General features: G+C 42.9%; 1 long non-coding RNA gene across 1 annotated transcript; it reads right to left on the bottom strand.

Moving 5' to 3' along the window:
* Positions 1-3,724: 3,724 nt before the first annotated feature.
* LOC109775587 (uncharacterized) lies at positions 3,725-5,056 on the bottom strand. Its single transcript, XR_002235832.4, has 2 exons — positions 4,195-5,056; positions 3,725-4,060 (listed from the first exon to the last, which is right to left on the bottom strand). It is a non-coding gene; the product is annotated as an uncharacterized lncRNA (long non-coding RNA).
* Between the last annotated feature and the right edge of the window lie 5,604 nt (positions 5,057-10,660).

The following is a 10,660-nucleotide window of genomic DNA, read 5'->3' on the forward strand; positions in this document are numbered from 1 at the left end:
TGAGTCTCGGTCATGTCTACATAGTTCTCGAACCCGTAGGGTCCGCACGCTTAACGTTCGGCGATGATCGGTATTATGAGTTTATGTGTTTTGATGTACCGAAGGTTGTTCGGAGTCCCGGATATGATCACGGACATGACGAGGAGTCTCTAAATGGTCGAGACATAAAGATCGATATATTGGATGACTATGTTTGGACATCGGATTGGTTCCAGGTGAGTTTGGGCATTTACCGGAGTACCGGGAGGTTACCAGAACCCCCCGGGAAGTATATGGGCCTTATTGGGCCATACTGGGAGCGAGGAGAAGGGAGCCTAGGAGGGGGCGCCCCCCAAGCCCAATCTAAATTGGGTGGGGGGCCGGCCCCGCCTTTCCTTCCCCCTCTCTCCCCCTTCCTTCCTCTCCTAATCCAACTAGGGAAGGGGGGATCCTACTCCCGGTGGGAGTAGGACTCCCCTTGGGCGCGCCATAGAGGGCCGACCCTCCCCCTCCTCTACTCCATTATATACAGGGGAGGGGGCACCCCATAGACACACAAGTTGGCAGTTGTCTTAGCCGTGTGCGGTGCCCCCCTCCACAGATTCCACCTCGATCATATCGTTGTAGTGCTTAGGCGAAGCCCTGCGTCGGTAACTTCATCATCACCGTCATCACGCTGTCGTGCTGACGAAGCTCTCCCTTGACACTTAGCTGGATCGAGAGTTCATGGGACGTCACCGAGCTAAACATGTGTAGATTGCGGAGGTGCCGTACTTTCGGTACTAGGATCGGTCGGATCATGAAGACGTGTGACTACATCAACCGCATTGTCATAACGCTTCCGCTTACGGTCTACGAGGGTACGTGAACTACACTCTCCCCTCTCGTTGCTATGCATCACCATGATAGATCTTGCGTGTGCGTAGGAATTTTTTTGAAATTACCGCGTTCCCTAACATACAAGACTCCTCGAAAATTCTGGCATGAAGCCATTGATACTACATGCCATATCATCAACAGAGTTTATCTTCATAAATTCTTCAAGAAGACATCTTACGCACTACTCACTGGTAAGAAACAAAATGTCAGTTATTTCAAAGTCTTTGATGCTAGGTGCTGGATCAAAGATCCACATCACACTTCCAAATTTGCACCGAAAGCGCATGAAGGTTTTATGCTGGGTTACGGAAAGGATCCACACACCTACAGAGTCCTCAACCTCTTTTACTATGAAGTGGCTGAAACTATAGATGTGTGGTTTGATGAGACTAACGACTCGCAAAGAGAGCACCTGCCAAATGTGCTAGAGGAAGCTTCTCCTAGTGAATCTATCAAGCTAATGGGTACTGGAAAATTATACCCACTGAGGAACAAGTAGAAGAGGAAGTTGTCATTCCTAGTCCAACTCAGTGTGAAGACAATGTTGAGCCTGAAGACAATGCGGAAGATGAAGACAATGATCAGCATCAGCAAAGTCTTTGCCCTGTTCATCCTCGTGTAGCTAATGAAGTTCAGATTGAGAAGATAATTGATAGTATCAATACACCTGGTCTGCTTACTCGATCAAAAGCTACACAACTAGCGAACTTCTGTGGGCACTTTGCATTCGTCTCCATATCCGAACCTAAGAAAGTTTATGAGCCTTCATGGAACCAGAATGGATTCAAGATATGCAAGAAGAGCTTCAACAATTTGAGCTCAATAATGTCTAGGAGCTAGTCAAGCGTCCTGATCCTCGCAAGCACAATATCATTGGCACCAAATGGATCTACCGCAACAAACAAGATGAACATGGTCAGGTCATCAGAAACAAAGCTCGTCTCGTTGCTCAAGGTTACACACAAGTAGAGGGAATTGACTTCGATGAAACCTTTGCTCCTGTGGCTAGGCTTGAAGTCATTCGCATACTGGTAGCCTATGCTAACCATAATGACATCCTCCTGTATCAAATGGATGTGAAGAGCGCCTTCCTCAACAGCAAAATTGAAGAAGTCTATGTAGCTCAACCACCTAGTTTTGAAGATCCAAAGCATCCTGACATGGTCTACAAGCTCAATAAGGCATTGTATGGCCTCAAACAAGTACCTCGAGCTTGGTATGACACACTCAAAAAATTCCTGAAGAGCAAAGGCTTCAAACCTATCTCTCTAGATCCCACACTCTTCACAAAGACATATGATGGAGAACTATTTATATGCCAAATCTATGTGGATGACATTATCTTCGGCTGCACTTTCAAAAGATACAATGATGAATTCAGTCATATGGTGCAAGAGCAATATCAGATGTCCATGATGGGGAGCTGAAATTCTTTCTTGGTCTTCGAATCCGTCAACAAAGAAATGGCATCTTCATTTCACAAGAAAAATGTCTCAAAGATTGCCTGGAGAAGTTCGGAATGCAAGATTGCAAAGGCTACACGACGCCAATGCCAACCAAAGGTCAATTGGGCTCCGACGACAATGGTAAAGAGTTCGATCAAAAGGTATACCGCTCCATGATTGGTTCTTTATTGTACTTATGTGCATCTAGGCCAGATATAATGCTTAGCGTTTGCATGTGTGCCCGATTCCAAGTGGCACCAAAGGATTCACATCACCTCATAGTGAAGCGAATACTTTGATATTTGGCTCACACCCCAACGCTAGGATTATGGTATCCAAAGGGCTCAGATTTTGATCCGGTTGGATTCTCATATGCTGATTATGCTGGTGACAAGGTGGATCATAAGTCTACATGAGGCACATGTCATTTTCTCGGCCGATCAGTTGTCTGTTGGTCTTCAAAGAAGCAGAACTGTGTGTCGCTATCTACTGCTGAAGCTGAATACATTGCTGCCGGATCTTGTTGCGCTCAGCTTCTCTGGATGAAGCAAACTCTCAAGGACTATGGCATCAACAAGAAGATGGTGCCCCTCAATTGCGACAATGAAAGTGCCATCAAGATTGCTCACAATCTAGTTAAGCACTTGAAGACAAAGCACATTCAGATCCATCATCACTTTCTCACAAATCATGTGTTGAAGAAAGACATTGATATCATTCACGTCAACACTGAAGAGCAATTGGCAGATATCTTCACGAAGCCTTTGGATGGGAAGAGGTTTTGCAAGCTGCGGTGTAAGCTAAATATCTTAGAATCCTCGAATGTCCTATGAATGGACACACATCCTAACGCTTATGAATGTTTATGACTTAGGTGCGCAACGCACAAGTAACTTATGTCCAATTCCTGAAGACATGCACTCTGAGTGTGAAGAAATTAATGTGAAAATTGACTTCGGAGCGCCACGATAATTGTGCGCCGTGTCAGGGTCTAATACTTCCTATACGGTGGGTAACTCTCCACCACCAATTTTTCTTGAAGATTTTAGTTTGGCGTCACAGTGCATTACCTTCATAATTGATTTGTCTTCAACGTTGGTTTATCTTCATGATTATCTTCATATTTTGATTCAGATCTCTTTGCCTATATAGGTGGGATAGAAGAGTGGGCATGCGGGCTTCTATCAAAAGAGAAAAAGATACCGCCACGCTCATATCTCCCTTCTCACCTCTGGGAGGGGGAAACTAGCACTTTCGCACTAGATGGTTAACTCTAAGTTTTTTCTGAAGTAAGTCGTTCAATGCTAATTTAATGATTGAGCCATCTTCCTATCACCAATAACAAATGGATAGCATGCGTTGTGCAACCAATCCTATCCTCGGTTGTAGTAAGCTGAGTGTGATCCGCAGAGAGCAAAGTGTGTATCATAAGATACATTCAAGACAACAATTAGCAGAATAGAAGAAACAAAAATAGATATTGAATAAAGAAAAAAAGAGCAGAGCCTCGTAACCATCCTTATAGAGATAATATCACGTTTGTCTTGTTCTTTACGCCGATCCAACTCCTCGTTAGACCGTAGATCTCTCTTAATATATTTAGACAATAGGTAGGAACATAAACTGAAACGGGAGCTGAAAAAGAAAGAAAAAACCAACCGCCGCCGCGGTCATGGAAGACGACCACCAACGGCAGCCCGCACCTCCTAGACGGGGTCTCGTCGCCCGGATTCCTGTGTGTGCGGCCGTCCATCCACCTGCGGGCGCCAACCCCCGGACTTCTGGAGTTAACCACCTGATAAAACTCTGCGTGCAGCCGTCGGCTTGCCGCGCGCCATCGCCCCTGGCCTCCTGTGTACGCCTTCTTACTCATGTATGGCGATGGACTTACCACCGTGAAGCTGGTGACCTTCTTCCTCCCGCGTGGTTGCACGCACGCACTGGTCCAGGCCACTGATGCGTCGCCGCTGACTACCTGCACCGGCCTTCCCCTGGGCATGTGGGCCTGGACAAGCTCCCCGCGGCTACGCAAACTCGCACGCCTCTTTGGTTGTCAGACTCGCGGCGAGCTCCCCAAGCAGCTGGCGTTCCTCTTTCGCAGTCAGACTCCTTGCATGTGGGCAGCGCAGCTATATCCTTGCTCAAATTTTCTTCTTCTAGAATGCAAGTGAAAGCGCTGCTATGGTTTGTGCGCACCAGGAACCAAGATAAGATGGAGAGAGAGTAAGAGATGAGTGTGGTAGTGACGATAAGGAAATGTGTGGTGGAAAAAATTCACTTCCCTTTTTAATTGGGTTGGTACCAGTTTTTTTAAGTGTATGTTTTTATTCATTTTGAATTTTTATACTATGTTTTAAAGTGTGTACACTCCAAGAAAAAATTATGTTACGTCAAAAAAATGTTTGTACTGAAAAACGTCTTTGTAACCATGGAAGCTCACAGAGGTCGATGATAAAAAGTTCATGTTTGTATTAAAAAAGATGTTCGTACACACATTTTTTGGGTTTCTCCATTTCTAAAACAAAAAAGAAGAAGGTCAAATTAAAACAAATGAGCAGTTTGATGTTACAAAAACAACAGCTTGTATCTCACACAAAATGTAATGCAGCCGTACAGAGATACAATTTATTTTTGTTGTGGTCGCTCACTCCCGTTTCTAGAAAAAACCTAGAGGTTCAAATTTAAAAGACGAAGAATTTCAATGTTTGTTACAAAACCCAAAAAAGTCAAATTAAATAAAATAAAGCATCTCAATTTTTTTTTATAAAAAGGGATCTTCTCCATTTAAAAAAATCTAGAAGTTCAAATTTAAAACCCGGAGCGGCTTGATGTTTATTAAAAAATAGCAATGTTTTCATTACTAAAAGTAATAAAACAAAGAAATCCAAATTTTTAAAAAAGAGAAGTTCAATGTTTATACAAAATTCAGATTTTCCTTGTTATTAAATAATGATAACAGGAAGTTCAAAATACAAAAAATAAGAAGTTCGATTATTTGAAAATAGAGCATTTCTAAATTCATAAAAAAATTCCCCATTTCAAAATAAAAAATTCAAGAAGTTTGAATTTAAATAACGGACCGGTTAAATATTTATTACAAGACTAGAATTTTTCCATTACTAAAAGAAATAAACCAAGAAGTCCAAATTACAAAAAATAGAGAAGTTCGATATTTATAAAAGAACTCGGGTTTATATAAACACTCAGTTTTTAAAAAAGTGGAGCAGTTTGATATTTATTTAAACACTCAGAATAAGACCAATAAGATCTATTCGAAATAACGAAGAAGTTTCATGTTTCTAGCAAAACTTCAAAAAAATTCATATTTCTAAAAAAACACAAAAAGGTTCAATATAAAGGTTATAGTGGTTCGATGTCTATAAAAAACTCAGATTTTTTTGTTACTAAAGCGAAACAGAGAGAAGTTCAAATTCATAACTTTCAGAAGTTCACGTACTGCATGGTGTGTGTTTTCACACGAGAAAATAGAATAAAAAGTGAAAGTATAAAAATTCAGTTGCTAGAAGTTCAGGTGCTTGGCACAGGAAAGTTCAAAACTTCTTGTGAGAGAGGTAATCGGCACGGTATATCATTTGTGCAACTCCGATGAACGGGTGAGAAACTATGAACAAAAATACGTGACAAAAGTTCAAGGTGAAAACAACAGGAAGTTCAACTACTACACGGGATGTATTTTAGATGAGGATAAAAGAATTAAAAACTAAAAGCCTAAAAGGTTTGTTGCAAAAAGTTCACATCCTCCTCCCAACATAGTTCAAAATTTATATTGCGAGACGTCCGACCTTCAGTTACATGTTAAAAAAGCGAGACAAAAACAACATCTCGATCACCTCATGATCGACCTGATCACCTCGTGATCAAAACATCCACATGATCACCTCGTGACCACATCGCAAACTGAATGATCATCCTCAAGATCATCCAACATCATCATCAACATCCTGCCAAACTGTTAATGCTCCTAATATCAAAATACACATCACCTATAAGGCATTCCATCATGTGAGTGTTGATCGAATGGTGCGACCTACTACGAACTTATGCCGATGACCGAGGACGCGGCTATCGACAGACTAAACACACACACTCTGCAGAGGTAGCCCACTTTACCCACACCACAGAACCCATGGCCTCGCATTCCCATTCGGGTGGACCAACGGCGTTCCGACAAAACCGACCTACTGCCATGACACTCTCCCGGTCACTCCGACCAACACCCCTTTAGGGTTCAGTCCTGGGTGGCCCCGTGCCTACCAAAGGCATCAACGGCCACCGTCGTGGCAAAACACACACGGTCCCAAATGGGGACAAGAGATCTCAATACCAATTATGGGCACACAAGGTTATGTCTGCTTACCGGGCCAGGGTAACGCACGCCCATAACCTTCCCTCGTTGGAGGCACCGGCGAGAGGCATGACAATAGACCGCATTAGGGCCTTCCCATAAAAGGCAAATATGGTTGCACTGGAAAAAGCCCAGTTCGATGGCACCTGACCAACTTAATGACGGAATTTATCCCCAACATATAACAGTGATAACTGATACTCCGCTATCATCTACTAACCTGTAATCCAAGTCATAGCAATATCCAACAAATAATCCAAAGCATACTATCGACATATCATGTAACATCCCAAATTTTCAATTTGGAATGTTATACATAGATCATCATTGCATATCATGTTTTGTTGCATTTTGACAAATCCTCGATAAATCCTAAGCAACTCAAGGACCCTCGGAGAGAGTTGGGAATTTTCTCGAATTCTTAAATTTGATTTTTCAAACGAGGATTGCGGTTTTAATTATTTTTCTCTCCGGAAAAATATTTCCGGTTAAAATAAACGAGAGGAGAAAATATGACTTCTCCAAAACATTTGAAATACTGGAGGAAAAATGTTAAAATCATTTATTGGCATTTATTTGGATTTTATTTGCAATTTTATTGCATTAAAAAAATATGCATGTTTTCAAAATAATTATTTTGGATTATAAAAATGTTCACCCTATTCTAGATTTTCTAACTAGACGAGGCAAATTTATTTCATATTTTTCTGATTTTTATTTATTTTTCTACGAATTATTTTCCGCGGAACTTATTAAAAAAAACGTGCGTGCCCGACTGGGCCGAGGCCCAGCCGAAGCCAGGCCGGCCCGCTCGCGCCTTCTCTTCCTCGCGTACGAGCGCCGCCGCCGCGCCGTGTCCATGGCGGACACGGGAGCCGCCCCGCCCGGCTTGCCCCTCGCCCAAGCGGCCGGTCTTCCCTCCTCCTATTTATACCCCCCCTCGCCTCCTCCTCTCATCCCGCCGCCGCGGGAGCCGGAGCTCGAGCCCGCGCCGCCGCTCGCCGAACCCTAGATCGGTTTTTTTCGGTTTTATTATTTAGCGAGCGTTCACCGAACCGTTCGTTTTAACGAATGCATTCGTCGGTTTTTCTCTGTTAACGAACGTCCGTTCTTTAACCGTTCGTCCGTTTTTCTTTTTCGTCGGATTTTCTCGTTATTTTCTCAGATTCGATTTCTGATCGAATTTTCAAATCTGTTTAACTTCTCGCTCGTTTATCGGAATCAGGTGATTCAAGCGCCTAGAGTTTCGTCTCGAAATTCTCTTTCCGATTAATCTACTCAAACAAGTTTTTGCTACAGTAAAATTTGACCTAGGTCCAGATTAGCAAACGAAGTTTCTTTCTTTCGCCGTTTGACTTTCGTTGCTTCTTTCAAGTTGATTCTTTTTGCAAACCGGAGTTCTTAAGTTGAACTTTCTGGTTGGATCTTTCATTCGAGTTTTACCTGTGCATTAGATGAGTACTGATTGTATGCTTGTTTGTTTGCGATAGAGTACCCGGAGTGTGCCGCTTGTTACTTCGAATCGCTAGGTTTTGCGGATCATCAGCAAGGCAAGTAACACTTTGATCATACCCCGTTCATACCCAGTTTTATTGCATTAGATATGTTTTCCTCAAACACTTGCATGATTAGGATCTAATTAAATTGTGGGAACTGGGAAGTAGTTGAGGTAGTACCTATTACCTGTTTTTCTTATCAAACCCTTGGGAGTTACTTCTACGTTGCTTTTATTATTGCCATGCTATGCTCGTAGACGTGGATTGGGTTTGAGTGATATTCATGACAGATGTGAGATTGTTAATAATGGTTTACTTAAGGTGGCAACTAAAACTCACATCTGGGTGGATTGAGGCACCTGGAGAACCCAGTGTTGTCTGTTTGTATAAGGACCGCCACCCAGGCTCAAAGGGATCATAAGATTATTCATGCTAGAAACTTCCGTGTGCAGCCACAAGCTATTATGGGCTCTAGCATAGTTGAGTAGGTTACATGATCTCTTGAAGAGGTGGGCTAGCAGATGTAGGGGAAAGTAGGTGTACCGGTCCACCCGGAGTAAAGAGTGATTGTTCCTGAAAGACTGTGTCTCGGTCATCCGTTTCTCAAACATCATGCAGTGCGAGAATCAAGCGGAGGCGATCGAGTCTTGTGGGGAAAAGTGCGCAAACCTCTGCAGAGTGTACAAACTGATCATGATTAGCCGTGTCCCCGGTTATGGACAACTTGAGTATCTAGTACCTGGATTATCATTTGAATCTCATCACCGTGATACTTATAATTAATTTTGTTGGGTTAATGATGATACTTAATTGGGATTGAGTTGGAGGTACCTTCTCAATGTTTCAGCCACCATGATAGTTAAACAAAATTTATTCCTTTGCAGTAGGATAAAATTGGCTTTTCGCAAAACTGTAACCATAGAGCCTTCCACCAGCCATATTTGCATATAGTATAGCATTATTATTTGTTCATTGCTCTCTATGTGTTACATTGCCAGCATATTCTATGTGCTGACCCGTTTTCGGGCTGCAACGTTTCATGTTGCAGACTTTTCAGACGACGAGTAAGGTGCCTTAGGTCGTGGTCTTATACTCAGTGATGCCGCTGGAGTTGATGGACTCACTTATCTTCCAAGTCTTCCGCTGTTATCATTATTAGATGGCCTTAAGCCATGCTTATCATACTTAATCTCTTTGGAGATATTCGATGTAATAAGTGTGTGATTGCTACTCTGTTATAAATCCTCCATTTGTACTGTGCGTGTCAGCATTACTGATCCAGGGATGACACTGGTGCACAGCAGCACAGGCCATTTGAGGTCTGGTCGCTACAAAGTTGGTATCAGAGCACACGTTGACTGTAGGACACGACCACTAAGCTTAAGCCCTAGAAAGTTTCTCTCTTCTCATTTCTGACCCCTCTCCACTTTCTACTCTTTTAGGAATGGCGAATGCAAGGAGCAAGTTCATGCAACCAGATGAAGACACGCCGTTTGGTCGACACTTGAAGGAAGTCACCAAGTACTTGAACATAGGAATACCAAGCGTCACCGGAACCTACAACGCCACCTTACCTGAAGAGGAGAGCTGGAAGATTCAAGTTATCATTCCAGGAAGGATGTTTGTGCCAATTACGGAACCCATGAGATTGGTTTTCGAAGCACCAACTTGGAGATTAGGGAAGAGCATGGCCGCACACATCGCCATGGGACGCATTGGAGAAGTCTATCACCAGGAGCTTAAGGATACAATCTACCAAATTTGTGGACGTCGAGACGCGCAACGGGAGATGATCAAGACCAAGAAGGATGGATCAATTGCAGCTTTCATCCAGGAGCAGAACCAACATATTCGACGCCAGGAGAATCAGATATGCACGGACAAGGAAGAACTGAAGAAGGCATTCACGAAGATCAAGGAACTCCAAGAAGAACTCAAGACTACACGCGAAGACTACTTGGAGGAAATCAACGCACTAGTAGGGAAGATTGACGACCTGGAGAATAAGATTGGATCATTCGTGGGAAATCCAGTGCCAAAAGCAGAAGTCGACGAATGCACTTGTCCAGATAACTACCTCATCATCGACGACACCGACTCGGAACCAAGTGAAGACGAATGGATTGATGAAGCTGGAGCAGACATCATGGAGTCTTCAACGGATCAGAATTTCTAGTAGACCACCATATTCGTAGTAGTTTTCCCCCATTTAGTAGTATAGTTCAAGCACTTTGTAACGCTAGCTAGATTGTTTGTTTTGCCTTGTTTGGATTGATTGAGTGATATTGATTGAATTTGTCTCATGAGCATATGGGTAGTGTTTTCTCTCTAGACCTCATTCTACTCTTAACTCTCATCTTTTCTAAACCTATCAGATGCCTCCGAGACGCGACACCGGATTTGTTTTCCCGCCAGAGATCACCCAGTTGATTCAGCAGCAGAATGCCCTAATGCAAGTGTTAGTTCAGAACCAAGGCAACAACAACAACAACAAC

Source organism: Aegilops tauschii, chromosome 5 (genome assembly GCF_002575655.3).
Source record: "Aegilops tauschii subsp. strangulata cultivar AL8/78 chromosome 5, Aet v6.0, whole genome shotgun sequence".
Classification (NCBI taxonomy): domain Eukaryota; kingdom Viridiplantae; phylum Streptophyta; class Magnoliopsida; order Poales; family Poaceae; genus Aegilops; species Aegilops tauschii.